Below are 16,469 nucleotides of genomic sequence, written 5' to 3' on the forward strand. Positions count from 1 at the left end.
ATATATATATATATATAACCCTGGTAGCACAGTGGCTGAGAGCTATGGCAGCTGAGCTCTTAACTACTGTGCCACCAGGGCCCCTATATATATATATACACAAGTATGTGTATATATGTATATATGCATGTATATGTATATGTATATATGTATGTATATGATGTATATGTATGTATGATTATACATATATATACACACACACAGGAAGTTTATGCAAAAGCAACAATTAAAATTTTCTAGCAAAAATTGGAACACAGAAACACGCCCTTGAAACAACAAACTAAATAAGTGGGCGTGCATCAGCTCATGCATTGTATTGCAGATTTATGTTTGCATATGGACGACGACACAAAGTGAACAAGCAGACATAAATATTGCCTCCTCTCGTCTTTGTTTGGCTGATGCCTTTATTTAAGAAATGAAATGAACTCTGAGTTAGGCACTGGAGTTCCAGAGAGAGTCTACCCTGGCCTGATATAAAATAACATGATAGGGCCAGAAGCAACATTAGGTAAAGAAGAGGAAAGTGAGGTACAAAGAGGGGCAGACGCCTGCCTGAGTTTCACAATGGTATGGTGTAATGATGCTCCATTGTGGCCATGGATCAAAATCAACCGAGGACATTTTCTTAATACCAAAGTTCAGACTGCAACACCCTGGGTAATTTTGATTCAGTGAGGCCAAGAAAATTTATATTTTCAAGAGCTCCCCAGTGATTTTGATATCAGCCAGGGCTGATAACCACTAATACGGAATGGCAGAACCAGCAGTGGGAGCCAGGTCCTCTGGCTCGACTGCCCCTGCAGGAATTATGATGAGTGGGTAGTACGTTCTGGGCACTGTTCCAGCTGCTTTGTTTGGATTATTCCTATGAATCCTTCTAGCCACCCGATGAGGTAGAAACCACTGTCATCCCATTTTACAGACAAAGAAACGGAAGCATAGAGAAGCACAGAAACATGCAGAGTATAGAATCCTCCAGCCGCTTTGCCTTGTATAATTGGACCTTCCTTCAGTACGGACTTGGCCACAATAGGAATGCATCATGTTCCCATAAGCAAACCCAGCAGTGATTATGGCTGCAATTCAAGCAGCCATTTCCTCAGTCTGGGACGCTTTCATCCCTATTTGCAGGACTCTTCTTAGCTCATCTCCCTCCGTACTCTGCCCCACAGCTTTCCCTCACCCTGGTCCCCTCATAGGCCCACTGGATTTTAAGTGAGCAAAAGGAGCAAACCCTGCACAATGGGCCCATCCAAAGAAAGGACACATGCTTTGGGAAAAGGCACGCAGGAAACATGGACTGTGGCATGCAGGGGGAAGAGTCTTCTGCCGTGCCCAGGGCTTTTAACAACCACGTGACATGTGACATGCCTTCCTGTACTGGACGTCTCTCTGCGGCTGAAGACTGATTACATGCAAATGGTTTTCTTTGCAATTGGCACGTTTTAGCAAAATCCATTGCAAGCCCAGTCAGGCTAATTGTTTCAGAGCACAAGCCACGTGCACTTAGTGACCTTGTGGCCCCATAAAGTCCCCAAGGCTGGTTTGAGATGTGCATGACCTTTTGTCACACAAATCTGAGGACTTGCTTGGTGAGGGACAGGAGACCGGGATTTCAGTCTTTCCAATCCAGGCAGCAAAGCCTTTTAATGTAGGAAGTTACTCTTGCTACATTCATTCAGTTCATTCAGGAAATACAGGATAGGAACCTCCTAAGGCCTGACATAATGACGGGCATGGGGCAAAAAACGGAGGGTAAAAGCTGAACAGGCACTTGTCCTCATGGAGCTCATAGCTGGGCTGGAGGATATTGCTGTTGGATGCCATCAAGTCCATTCTGACTCATAGTGACCGTCATGGGACAGAGTAGAACTGCCCCATAGGGTTTCCTCTTTACACGAGCAGATTGCCAGGTCTTTCCTCCTGTGGAGTAGCTGGAGGGCTCAAACTGCCAACCTTTCAGTTAGCAACTGAGCACTTAAACCATGGCTCCACCAGGGCTCCTTGGGCTGGAAGATACAAGTATTAAAGAATCACATGAAAAATGTGTAATTATTGTCTTAATTTCCTAGTGCTGCTGTAACAGAAATGCCACAAGTGGGTGGCTTTAAACAATAGAAATTTATTTTCTCCTAGTTGTGGAGGCGAGAAGTCACGATCATGATCTAGGCCGTGTCAATTCCTTTTTTCTGAGTAGCCCCAGGCCTTCCTTGGTTCCTTGGTGATCTTCACATGGTGTCTGTCTTCCCCGTTTGTGCACATGCCTCTTCGCCTAATCTGCTCTTTCCAGAACTCAGGGCTGATTAGGTTTAGGACACACCCCACACTGACGTGGTCTCATCAACATAACGAAGAAAACCCTATTTCCAAACAGGATTACATTAGCAGGTTTAGGGGTTAGGATTCCAACACATATTTTGGGAGACGGAACACAATTCAACCCATAACAATTATGTATGGAGATAAGTGCTATAAAGGAGCCCAGGTAGGGAAAGCTGTTTGCAGTCAGCTGCTAACCCAGTGACTGGCAGTTCAAATCCACCCAGAGGCTCTGTGCAAGAAAGGTCTGGAGAACTGCTTCCTTAAAGATCACAGCCAAGAGAACTGTAATGGTTAAGGTTGTGTGTCAGCTGGGCTGGGCTGTGATGCTCAGTGGTTTGGCAGTTATGATATAGTTTGGCAGCTATGTGATTTTGGAATCACCTCCATAATGAGATTTGATATAATGTGATTGCCTTCATGATGAGAGCTGCTGTGAGCAGCCAATCAGCTGAGAGGGAGTTTCCTTGGGGCGCGGCCTGCAACAAATACATGTGGACTTTCTGGCAAAGTTTGTTGGCTTTTTCTCACTCTGGATCCTGCATCTGGGACTTGAGCTAGCAGCTTACCTGCTGATCTTGGGATTCATCAGCCTCTGCAGCCTGTGAGCCAGTGGCCTGCCATCTTACCTGCTGATTTTGGGTTCACCAGCCCCTGCAGCTATGAGTCAGGAGAAACCTCTAGCTTGACCCAAGGACTTGGGACTTTCCAGCCGCTACAACTGTGTTGGCCATTTACGTGATATAAATCTTTCACTAGTCTTGCTTCTCTAGAAAACCCTGCCTAAGACAAAAACCCTATGGAGCAGTTCTATTCTGTAATACATGGGGTCCCCAAGAGTCGAGGGCTAACTCGACAGCAGCTGACATCAACAACAAGTGCTGTCAAGTACAATGAGCATTTAACAGGGATTCCTGAACTGTCAGGAGGCTGGGAAAATTCCCTTCTGGGAGGGTTACCGGGAGAGATGTAAAGGGTGAGCGAGGTGTTAACCAGAGGAAGCAAGGGAATAAGCACGATGTTTTCTAGAAATGTAAAGAAATCTAGCTGAACTAGAGAAAACGCTAAGGAGATGAAGAAAACAGGCTTGGAGAGTCGGTGGGAACCATATCACAAGGATGCCTTGTAACCCATGTTGTAAGTTGTCTAAAGCCTTAAACTGGGAATGATACCTGCGTGGTACAAATGGTTTGTGCCCAACTACTAACCCAAAGGCTGGTGGTTGGAACCCACCTAGTGGTGTTGCAAAAAAAAGGCCTGGCAATCTGCTACTGTAAAGATTACAGCCAAGAAAACCCTATGGAGCAGTTCCACTCTGTAATACTTGGGGTCGCCATGAGTCGGAATTGACTCAACTGCACGGGGTTTGGTCTTATTGGTTTTTTGTTTTTAAGCTGGGAATGACGTAATGAGATTCGCATTTTAGAAAAGATCAAAGATCACTCTGGCTAATTGTAGAGAATGGATCTGAAGGGAAGGGGGGCAAAAGGGAAAATGAACAGAAATAGGAAGCTCTTTTAGTCATTCAGGCTCAGGAGATGGAAGCCTGTACCAGAATGGGATTGTGGATACGGAGTAGGCGGAGTCCAGTGGTAAACAGAAAGTACGATGGTTAGGACTCGGTACTAAATCAAGGGCCAGGGAGAGGGAGATGTCAAATACCTTGCAGGATTATAGTTTACTTTATGTGGCGCCCTACCTGGAATGAGTACTCATTGAATTATCAATGACTGGCTTTCATGTGTTTTCGAACTTGAGAAACTAAAGGCAGAAGTTTCAGGAAATTAAGTAAATAACTAGGACCCAAGGTCCCTGGGTGGCACAAACGGTTAAGCGCTTGACTACTAACCACAAGGTTCATGGTTCAAATCTACCCAGAGGCACCTCAGAAGAAAGGCCTGTTGATCTGCTTCTGAAAGGTCACAGCCTTGAAAACTCTGTGGAGCTCAGTTCTACTCTGACACACATGGGGTTGCCATGAGTCAGAATCCCCTGTACAGCAACTGTTTTTTTTTTTTAAATTACCATTTCTAGCCTGGCGGGATTAGGGAAAGGAGGGAGGGAAAGATGGAGAAAGCAGTTGGTTCAAGAGGAAAAGAAACTTCCAGTATCCCACAGAGCTGCAAGACAGAAAGTTGGGGGTTTCCTGCCATATGGGGTAACCTGTTTCCAATGGAGTCTGAGAAAGCCTGGGACTGAGCCACTGAGCTGGATGCCAGAGGTGAGGTCTAGTGTGTCACTAATGTATCTGTGGCCTGAGACAAGGAGGTCACCCCCTGAAGTTGTATAACCATGGTCTGCGCTGTGAAGAGCCTGCCAGCCTGCTTTGAAACTGGCGCTGTAAGTGAGGGCAGAGTGGGGACTTCCTGCCCGGGGCCCTCAGAGCCACTTAACAATCAAGAGCTCCCTGCACTGCAGCCAGCCTGAGGGGCTCTGGGGGCTTATAAAGAAAAAGCAAACACACAAAGTCCAACATTAACAAGGCTGCAGAAAGCCGGGGAAAGTTCAACTTGTGCTCCCTCTGCTCCAAAACAGAGGAAGCTGTGACCCAGGCCTCAAAGGCTTCTGGTCGGCTCACAAACAGAGCCCCAGGGGCTGCTCAGAATAAAAGCTGGTCACAGCATTGGAAATAAGCTCCAGAGTTCATGTCCTCTGCACACCCAGAGCAGTCACAGTCGTTGAGAAAAATGGAGACTGGGCAGGCTCACCGGGCAGAATACATGTCAAGGGACAAAGCAATGTGAGAAATCCATCCAAGTTCACACCTGCAAAGGAGCAGCCCCCCCGTCCCGTCCCACCTCCCCCCGTCCCCAGCAGGACCCTGGCTGCACTCCAAGCCCAGATTCCCAGCAGGATGATAGGAAGACTTCAATCCGAGCCTTCAAATGTCACCACAGAGCGGTGCTGGAACCTTGAAGAGCAGGGATTTCTTGTGTGTGTATCAGGATTATACGGCGTATTTATTTAAAAATGCAGATTCCTGGGCTGCACGGGCCACAAAGCCAAGTCTAGTCCGATTCTGAGCCAAGTCAGCAATGTGCATTTTTGACAAGAACACCACGTGTCGTCCATGGGCCACAGACCTGAGAAACACTGTTACGGAGCTTGGATCCACTTTTCTTTACCTTTCACAGGCCCCCAAGAGAATCTGCTGAAAGTTCTGGAAGTACTCTGGAAAAATCCACGTGTATTTTTTGCCAAATTTTAAACAATTTTGGGGGTTGATAGGTGTGCTGAAATCTAGTCCTTGTGTCTCAATCTCTGTCTAAGGTGGAAGGTGAAAGAAATGGAGAGAGGGGACCTGTTACCCAAAGTCATTGGATGATGGCCTAGGGGAACAGAATCCAGTTGATTTGATCCCTGCTCTTCTAAGCTCTTGTAAACCATGTCATGTAGGGTACTTGATTCCCACAACAGAAGCCCGGAGCAGCAAGGGAGGACATTCTAGATCCCCTGCACTGGGGATTATGACTTTTGAAGGGCACACATAGATATGTCCATTAAAAGGAGAAATATAAGAAACAGTCCCAGGGGGCGGGGTGGGGGGCGAGGGAGGTGCAGATGGTTAATGCTCTCACAGCTAACCAAAAGGCTGGTGGTTCGAGTCCACCCAGAGGCACCTCAGAAGAAATACCTAGTGATCTACTTGCAAAAGGTCACATCCCTAAAAATCTTAACAGAGCACAGTTCTTCTCTGACACTCATGAGGTCGACAACTCGATGGCAACTGGTTTTCTGCTCATTTGTTTTTATAAAGCAGGAAGCACCAAAGGTTGATGGGAAGATGTGGTATGTGTACCATTGCATGGGTCTGAAGACTGGGAGGAGAGAGCATTTACCAGTTTTTTAAGAGCAAGCGCATCAGACATATCACTGCAGCATCTGGGTTCTGCCCTATATTAGCTGTGTGACCCTAGAGATGTTACTTGATCTCCCTAAGCTCCAGCTTCCCCTCTCTGAAAAAGTAGATGACAATGCCTAACTCCCAGGGCTTTATGATCATAATATAAGATAATGAGATTAAAGCACTTAGGCTTAGTGCCTGGTGCATGATAAGGGCTCAATAAACTAAGTTATCAACATCATCATCATTATCATTCTTTCTCTTGGAATTCAGAATGCCCTGACCTCTTCCAACAAAAAGGTGCTTCCTTATCCATCTCCATATCCTACAAAGCATTTGGTACTTAAGAGACCAGGAATAAGTTTTTAATTGATGTTGGACAGTAGGGAGGAAATAAGAAAAGAGAGAGAGAATGAATGAGTGAGTAAGTGAAGGAACAAATGAATAAATGAATGCATTGAATGGTAAGCATTAAGGGAGCTGATCTAGGAGCCTCATTTTGGGCAGCCTGGTACAAATTCTTTAACAGCATCATTTCATATCAGAACTGGATTTTCTAAGCAAAGACAAGTTTACTTTCCTTAGGTCCTCTATTTGCCAACGGAGTGCACAGAGGCCATTGAGCTGGCTGGTACAGAAAGCCTTCTACTGTACTTCAGGGTAAGTTAGCGACCATGGAGCTTGCCTGTCTCAGCTTCCTGCCATCAACAATTAAGTCGGCATTGTTAATTAAACTATCATCCCACTTAATTGAGAATCAGATAATTGTGATTTTAATGACCTCGAATTGCTTTTGGGTAAGACTCTGTAGTCATTGGAGGAGCAACCTTCCTGCTATATTGCTAATAGAATTCCATTTTTGCTGTTAGAGTGGATAACAGCAATACTGCTAATACCCTGGACCTTAGTTTTAATGCAGTGGAGTGGGTTTGGCAGTCGGGGTGGGAGTTAGTTACCCAGAACCTACTTGATTTGGGTGTGGGGTGGTATCTTGAGGACTGGATGTCAGGACTTAAGGGTTTCTTAAGTAACAAATCCTTTTTTTTTTTTTTTTTTTTAACCAATATGCAGTATCCCTCAGCCCAAATCCAAACTAAGTCATATCATAAACACCAATGTGAAAATACTTCCAGGCCTGAGTTCATGGGTTCAGCTCATGTTAGATGTTCAATTCCAAAACAGGCTTTCCTAACAGAAATGACAGAGAAGACCATCTGGAGTTATTGAAGATAGAGCCGAAGAATATTTTAAACCAGAGGTCGGCAAACTTTGCATAAAGAATCAGAGATTAAATATTTCAGACTCAGCGGGCCATATGGTTCACTCAACTCTGCCCTTGTAACTCCAAAGCAACTGTGAACAAATAGGCATGGCTGTGTTCCAAAAAACCTTTATTTACAAAAACAGGGAGTGAGTAGGACTTGGTGGCCCATGGGTCACAATTTTCCAATCCCTGTATTAAAGGAGGAAACTCTGGTAGCGTAGTAGTTAGGAGCTATTGCTGCTAACCAAAAGGTTGGCAGTTCGAATCCACCAGACGCTCCTTGGAAACAATACGGGGCAGTTCTACTCTGTCCTATAGGGTCGCTATGAGTCGGAATCAACTCGAAGGCAATGGGTTTGGGGTTTTTTGGTATATTAAAGGAAGGTCATTTCCTTGTAGAATGTATGGTAGAAATGAGCAAGGTTTTTTTGTGTGGTACACATGAAAGAGATTTTGGTGTTTAATTAATGCATACATTAAAATAATTTATAATTTTTCACCAATTTTAAACACATAAATCATTTTGAAGGTCTATTCCTATTTATTTTAAATTTCAAAAATAAAAGCTCATCACAGAAGAATTCAAAAACAAGAGATGAGAAAAGGGCTTTTATAAGAACAAAACACAATACAATTACCATTTTGGCCTATCTCCGTCCAGCCAGGTTTCAGCGGATACTTTACATAATTGTCATCGTGTTACACAATATTTTTTAACTAGCTTCTTTTATTTAACATCATATTATAAGCATCTCAATGTTTCTACATAATCTTCAATGTCATTCTTTTAAGTAGCTGTATAATAGCCTTTTTTATGAATGCATTATAATGGGTTACTATGTCATTCTCCTAATATTGGACATTTGGATTGCTTTCCGAGTTTTTTTTTGTGTTTGTTTTTTAGCATTATGGTATAACTATGAAAACAGCTTTGTCTGCATTTCTGGGTTGTTTTCAGGATAGGTTCCCTGAAGTTCCCAGAAGTTGACTTACTGATTCAAAGGATCTGAAGATTTTTATATATAGATACTGACAATAATGCCAGGTTGCTTCCAAAAGGCATGTACTCATAGGATTTGCAAGTAGCAGCACTCTAGGAGTGATGCATCCAATTGGGTGTCTAGAAATATGATAAAGGTTCTCTCTTTTAGTTTCAGTTTAGTAGTTGTGAATATCCCCTCCTGATAGTTGGTTTGGGCTCTGGCCTTTTCCAAATCAGTGAAGTCAATAAGGTGTTTCTGGAGGATTGGTAAATTCAGACTTTACTTAGAGTCCACCTATGTCAACAGATGCTTGCCAAGTGCTAGCTCTGGTTCAGGTAAGCCTTGCCTCTGCAGTGCCTCTCCACAGCCACACTGGAGATGTGTGGCTAATGGGCGTTTGCCACCAAGTGGAGGTAAGAGTGATCTTCCTACTCCAAAACTGACTCCAGGGAGGATCAGGTGGAAAGAGAAAAAGGAAAAAAAAAAAAGTGCTAGAGTTTTCCCTCCAGTCTTATTCTAGATCCTAGTGAACCTTAAAATACATACACTATATGTTCTGCATCAAAATTCAGGCTTGGGGGCAATGAGAAAAGTGAGTATAACCAAGACTCTCCTTGGAAACCAGGTCTGGCCACTGCACCTTTATTGTACCAGCTTTGACCAAATCTCAGGTTTGTCACTTGAGTAATGAACTCTCTCAAGTAAGCATTAAGGAGGGTCTATCGATATATCGGAGCCCCAGTGTCACAGTGGTTAAGCGCTCAGGCTGCTAACCAATAGGTTGGCAGTTCAAGTACACCAACTGCTCCGTGGAAATGCTGTGGAATAGTTCTACTCTTTCCTATAGGGTTGCTATGAGTTGGAATTGACTACAATGGTTTTTTCTTTTGTTTTGTTTTTTAATTGATGTATCTGCCTGAGGGAGGTTTGGTTAAGCAGTCATATCTTCTGGGAAGCTTTCCTTGACTTCTTTACTTTGTGTTTATCCTTCTATTGTTGTTGTTAGTTGCCATCAAGTCAACTCCAACTCATGGCAACTCCATGTGTGCAGAGTAGAACTGCTCAATAGGGTTTTCAAAACTGTGACCTTTCAGAAGCAGATTGCCAGACCTGTCCTCAAAGGTACTTCTGAGTGGGTTCGAACCACTAATATTTCAGCTAGTGGTCAAACATTCAATTACCATGACTACTTGTAAATCTATATCTGCAATAGACTATGAGGTCCCTGAGGACAGGTAGCAGGTAGTCTTCATCTTTGCCAAGCCCAGTCTCAGGCACATAGTAGGCACACAGTAAACGTGTCAGGATAGATAGATGCCCAAGGACATCCATTTTCTAACATCAGTTTGAATTTGTTCTTCTTCACCTGTCTTCCCATCCTACCAGAACCAGCCCAACCCCAAAGAAGAGAATTAAGTTCATTAATATTCATTATTCCAGCACTCCCACCACCATCCCTTTGTTTTCTACAATAGCTTCTTAGCCTGCGGTCAAATGAACTCAAGGAAAATGATGTGGCTTGGCTTTGGAAATATATTCCTCTGGCTGCCAGAATGGATTTAGCAGACTCGGAGCTCAGTTTGTCACTTCTTCCACAACTGCCTCCACGCGCACAAAGGGCTATGACAGTCTCTGAGTTACGAGGGGCCATTCCAAGGCTGTGATGGATATGATTGTTTTATGCACTGACTTAAGATCTCATTTCCTGCCACATTCACAAGTGTTTTCTGGGCTGCTGCAGGGAGGCCCCTCACATTGGTTTTGTGCTGCCCCTGCCTCTAGCCAGCTCCATTGGGACAAGGTTGCAGAGACTTGAGTTTCATATTTGAGCAAAAGCTGCAAAGACATCAAGTTGTTCAAGAGTTACCAAAGTTGGTTGCCGTATTGCTATATCTCCCAACCAGCCTACCCCTGGTTTTTGTTGTTGTTGTTATGGTTGTTTTGTTTTGTTTTTTACTCTTATTTTTCGGTTGAGCCTCATGGAAATACTCTGCAAATGATGTGAAATTGAAGAATAGACAACTCTATTAAGCAAGTAACAAGGTGACATCTAAAACTAAGCTGACATCTATAAACGACCACAGCAGAGTGTGCAAAGAGAAAGAAACATTCTTTGCTGGAATGCCTAGTTTGAAGAAAGCAAGTTCTCTTTTGGTCCAGTTTTTGAGGAATCATTTATCTGACTGCTTCAGCATTTATCTGTAGGTTTCACCATTATGTAGACAATCTCTGTCATGTTTTATCCATGGGGCAGGATCCAGGTGGGCCTTATTTACCACTGAATCAATAAGACTGAGCTCAGTGCCTGGCTCATAGTGAATCTTCTAGAACTATTTTGTGAAGAAACACTTAATTTCTTCAGCTGGAGAAGTTAGCCACAGAAAGGAAAGAGGAGATTTATTTATGTGAGACAGAAGTTAAGAAGGCAAGAAATGGTATAGAGTAGTGGTTCTCAAAGTGGGGTCCCTGGAAAAGCATCAGCAACACCTGTGACTTCTTGTTGTTGGATGCTGTCATGGATTGAATTGTGTCTTCCAAAAATATGTGTCGACTTGGGTAGGCAATGATTCCCAGAATTGTGTGGTTGTCCTCCATTTTGTGATCTGATCTACTTATCTTCCATTTTGTGATGTGTTGCAAATTCCAGCTTCTATATGTTAATGAGGCAGGATCAATGTGGAGTGTATCTTGAGTCACAGCCTTATAAGAGAGTGTGACTTGTGTCACTCAAGTGACACCCTTGCTTAAGTCACACCCTTGCTTAAGTGACACCCTTGCTTGAGTCACACCTTTTATCTCATAAGAGATAAAAGGAGAGAGAAGCAAGCAGAGAGGGGAGGCCCCACACTACCACCAAGAAAGAAGAGCCGGGAGATGAGTGTGTCCTTTGGACCCAGGGTCGCTGCACTGAGAACCCTCTAGACCAAGGGGAAGATTGATACCAAGACACATAGAGTTCTCCAAGGATGGCCGGGCCCATAGATGTTGAAAGAAGACAAGTACCTTCCCCAAGAGCCAACAGAAAGAGAAAACTTTCACCTAGTACTGGCGCCCTGAATTCGGACTTCCCTAAACTGTGAGAGAATACATTTCTGTTTGTTAAAGCCATCCACTTGTGGTATTTCTGTTATAGCAGAACTAAGACAGAATTTGGTACTGGGGGTAGGGTGCTGCTCTAATAGGTTACCTAAAAGGTGGAAGTGGTTTTGGAATTGGGTAATGGGTAGAGGCTGGAAGAGTTTTAAGGTGCCTAATAGTAAAAGCCTAGATTGTCTTAAAGAGACTGTTGGTGGAATTATGGACATCAAAGGCAATTCTGGTGAGGGCTCAGAAGGAAATGAGGAGAACTATGGAAAAAATCTCTATCATCTTAGAAAATACATATGGTACAAACAACAGAATGTTGCTAGAAATGTGAATGTTAAATGTTCTTCTGATGAGGTTTTAAAAGAAAATCATGAACATGTGATTGGACAATGGCTGAATTATTTTCAAATGTTGGTGAAGATAGAACTTACAAGTGATGAACTTAGATATCTGGCTGATGAGATTTCTAAGCCAGATCTTAAACGTGCCACATGGTTTCTCGTTACCGCTTATAGTAAAATGAGAGAGGAAAGAGATGGACTTAAAAGTGAACTGTGCAAACGAAAACAGAACTTAAATATCTGGAAAATACTGTTGTACAAACTAAGGACACGTGTCCTAGAATGTTCACCAAGGATGTGGCTACACAATCTTTTGTTAAAGTGATTAAGCCTGTGACTGATGGATCTAACCAACTACCACAGCAAAAAACCCATCAGCTTACACTAAAGAGGACAGAGAAAGAACAATTTTGAGACAAGAAGATGCAAGCTGTATTATGGAGACAAACGAAGTTTTAAAATACCCAAGTGGAAGACATAGGACTAGCTTTGAGGGAAATGTGGGGATGTAACACCCCACCCAGCTAAGGCATCCCTGTGTGGCACAAATGGTTAAATGGTTAAGCACTGGACTACTAACTGAAAAGCTGGCAGTTCGAACCCACCCAGAGGTGCCTCAGAAGAAAGGCCTGATGATCCACTTCCAAAAAGTCAAAAGATCACAAGCTTGAAAACCCTATGGAGTGCAATTCTGCTCTGCACATATGGGGTCAGCATGAGTATGACTAGACTCGACAGCAACTGGTTTGGTTGGCGGTAGCACTAGATTACTTATTTCGCTTTATTAAGACTTGTTGACACACATTTGGCCTTCCTGCTTCATGAGGTATTTAAAAATCTTAAACGGCAGGATCATAATAGAGGGTCCTGGACAGAGCTGGAAAAGGATGCAGAACAGAATTCTAACTCACAAAAAAAGACTAGATTTACTGGGCTGACAGACTGGAGAAACCCCGAGAGTATGGCCCCCAGACACCCTTTTAGCTCAGTGGTGAAGCCCCTCCCGAAGTTCACCGTTCAGCCAGGGATTGGACAGCCTCATAAAACAAAACAGGACTAATGAGGCACAGCAGTCCAGGGACAAGGACTAGAAGGTAGGAGGGGACAGGAAGGCTGGCGATAGGGAACCCAAGACTGAGAAGGGACAGTGTTGACATGTCATGGGATTGTTAACCATTGTCATAGGGCAATATGTGCCCTAATTGTTTAATGAGAAACTATTTGTTCTGCAAACTTTCCTCTAAGGTACAAAAAAAAAAAAGAATTATCTATGTGAGATCAAATTGACAACAGCAGCTTAAAAGGTTTGATGGGAAGCCTAGGGGACAGTGAGTTGAAGCTAATGGTGATGGAATAATTTGGAAAAGGATAGTGAGATTAGCAGCACAACTGGAAGAATATAATCGATGTCACTGAATTGTTCACGTAGAAACTTTCAAAATGGTGTAACTTTGGCTATGTATATTTTCGTCAAAGAAAAGGTCCTCAAGGTCAAGAAGAGAGTGTGTTAACAAGTCATGGGGTTGTTAACCAATGTCATAAAACAATATGTGTACTGAGTGTTTAATGAGAAACTATTTGTTCTGTAAACCTTCATCTAAAGTACAATAAAAAAAAAAAAATCCTAAACGGTCTCACAGTTGGAAAAAACAAGCATCTTCAAGGTCCAACATTAGAGGAATGAGGAATGGTTGCATAAAATATGGTATATCCATAAACTATTACAGAGCCAGTAAAAATTACACTCATGCTATGGTGTTAGAAAGGAGGCCTGGTGGTGCAACAGCTAAGTGCTCAGGTGCTAACCAAAAGGTTGGTAGTTCAAACCCACCCGTGGGAAGAAGACCTGGTGATCTACTCCTGTAAAGAATACAGCCTAGAAAACCTTAAGAGACAGCTCTACTTTGTCACATGTGGTCACTATGAGTCGAAAATCGACTCAACAGCACCTAACACCAGCAACATGAAGTTAGAAGGACAGCATTATTTTTAGGGTAGAGGTTGTGACTGGCAGGAAGCATGAGGGGATCTGAGGTGCTGGTAATATTCTATTTCTTCATCTGGGTGCTGGTTATACAGATGTGTTCACTTTGTAAAAAATTAATAAGCTACACTCTTAATATATGCAATTTTCTGTATGTATGTTACACTTCAATAAAAGTTTAACTTTAAAAAATTCCATAGGGAATTGTCCCTAGGAATTGGCCTGGGCCTGAATTTTGTATAACCTCTGTCTTGAGGTAAAGCTCACTGAGACCAGCCCATGACCCACAAGGCACTATGGGTGAGCTCCCGGCCTTCTGGCTCTGTCCAGGAATGAAGATGGTTCTTGTGTGAGTCACAGAAAAGGCAACTTTGAGCTGGAATGCTCAGTAGGAGATTGGGAGAGGCAGTTCCAGGCTGAGGGAACAGAGTGCAAGGCACCAACATGCCAAATATTCCAAATACCTGGAAGAGAGGATACTCGAGAAGGGAAGCAATGGAAGGAAGTTAGAGGTCTGGAATGTGCATCTGGAGGGCCTGCATAAAGAGAGTAGATTTTGAGCAGGGGGAAGCCAATAAGCGGTGAATTTATGCAGAAATAATTAGATTTGCATGAACACTATCCCTGCCCTTGAGTATTGTCAGCAAATCAAGAAGCTATATTATTTTCATTTAGATATGTACTTCCATTGTTTTTCCCTGAAATCTTCCTACCATTCAGACCTGCTGAGAAGTCCACAGTCAAGCTGGTCTAAGTCAAGTTGCTCCCCAACGAGGCACATGCTGGAGTTGACCCCCACTCTTGACACACACCCAACACACTCTGCCATGAACACAGGTGACAAGAGCCTCCTCACTAGGCTTGGCCCCTGTCCCCTCCTGGAAGCATTTTCATGAAGGAACTTGTAGTCTGCCAACTTCATTGTCATTTATCCCTGGACAATTTGTTAACTTCAAGAATCCTTGAATGCCAACCTTGATGTCTTTATAATTGCTGTCTCTGTCACAGCCTGTGTGAAAAATGTCACTGGGAGAATGAAGTCAGAAAGCGACGTTGCTGCTTGTTCCTCACAAAAGGTGACAACGACCGAAAGCATTACTTGCTTTCAGGACAGTTTTGAGAACATCTCCAGCTCCTGAAAGAAAAGACATTTGTGAAATTGGAAAATCTAGCCTGCTGACATTGACAGCGAATTCATAAAGTGCATGTTAATCTACGAGAGAGAAATAGGCTTACACACCTCAGAGGAGGGCTTTTTCAAAAGAAAAAAAACGTTGCCATTGAGTCGATTCTGACTCATAGCAACCCTATAGGACAGGGTAGAACTGCCCCATAGGGTTTCCAAGGAGCACCTGGTGGATTCGAACTGCTGACCTTTTGGTTAGCAGCCAAGCCAACCTTTTGGTTAGCACCCACTGAGCCACCAGGACTCAAGATAACTCTAGAACCTTATATTTTCCTGAGTAATTGAGGTGCCTATGTTATCTAGGCCTCCAGACCACACCACACCTGAGAGTTTATGCTAATGAGGTGACTTATGGGTGGGGGCTGACCAGGCCAGAGAGACCATTGTGTGGCCTGACATCAGCTGACCTCAGGAAGGAGGTGAGCTGATTCAATCAATCATGACTATGTAATGAAGCCAATAAAGACTCTGGACATGGAAGATTCAGGGGCTCCCTGGTTGGTGAAAGACATCGGTACACTTGGGAGGATAGTGCACCCTTTGGGACATGGAAGATTTGCACTGGAAACACTCCTAGACCTAGCTCTGTGAGTCTCTACATTTGTATCTTTTTTTGCTACAATAAAACTGTAATCCTTAGTGTTTTCCATGAGTTCTGTGGGCCACTCCAGCAAATTATCAAACCCAAAGAAGTTGTGGGAGCCAGTAGGTCAGAAGTGAAGGGGGCTGGAAATGCCTGAACTTACAGCTGGTATCCTGAGGGGGATAGTGGGAATCCCCGAAATTTAGCCAGCAGATCAGAAGTGAGGGACCCCACAGAGGTCACCAAGCTTGTGGCTGGCATCCTAAAGAGGTAGTGGGAAAACCCCAGATTTGTAACCAGTAGGTCAGAAGTGACAATGCCATGTAGACTCCTGAATTTGCAGCTGACATCTGAGGTCTTGGGCACACTTGGCAGTCTGGAAGACTGTGTCCTTTAACTTGTGAGCTCAGACCTAGATCTGGGTGGCTAGGGTCAAAGAAAGAAGCGCTGTATGGGCAGCTGGTGTCAGTAGTGAACAGAGAAGTGAAAAAGTGGAGATTTTGATTTATGTTGATTTTATTTGGTTATTATCCTTGTAATAGCAAATGTCACTACCTAGTTGTATGTTTTGGGGCAAGCCCCTTTTTGAGAAGCTTCAGTTTCTTCATCTGTAGAGAGAAAATTGAACTAAATATGAAGGTAACGCTATCTCCTCTTTAGGGCTACAATGAGATATGGAATGTAAAATCACATAAAAACACACGCATGGCACATACCAGGGACTGAATAAACATTTGGTCTCCCCACTCTCAGCTAAACTGCCAACACTTTTTGGAGCAAAAGAATATCTTAGGCATATTATATATCGCCACAGTGTCTAGCTCAGCAACTTGTGCTTACCAGGTGCTCAGGAATATAAAACTAATGAATGAATG

The sequence above is a fragment of the Trichechus manatus genome, unplaced genomic scaffold (assembly GCF_000243295.1).
Source record: "Trichechus manatus latirostris isolate Lorelei unplaced genomic scaffold, TriManLat1.0 scaffold00008, whole genome shotgun sequence".
NCBI lineage: Eukaryota > Metazoa > Chordata > Mammalia > Sirenia > Trichechidae > Trichechus > Trichechus manatus.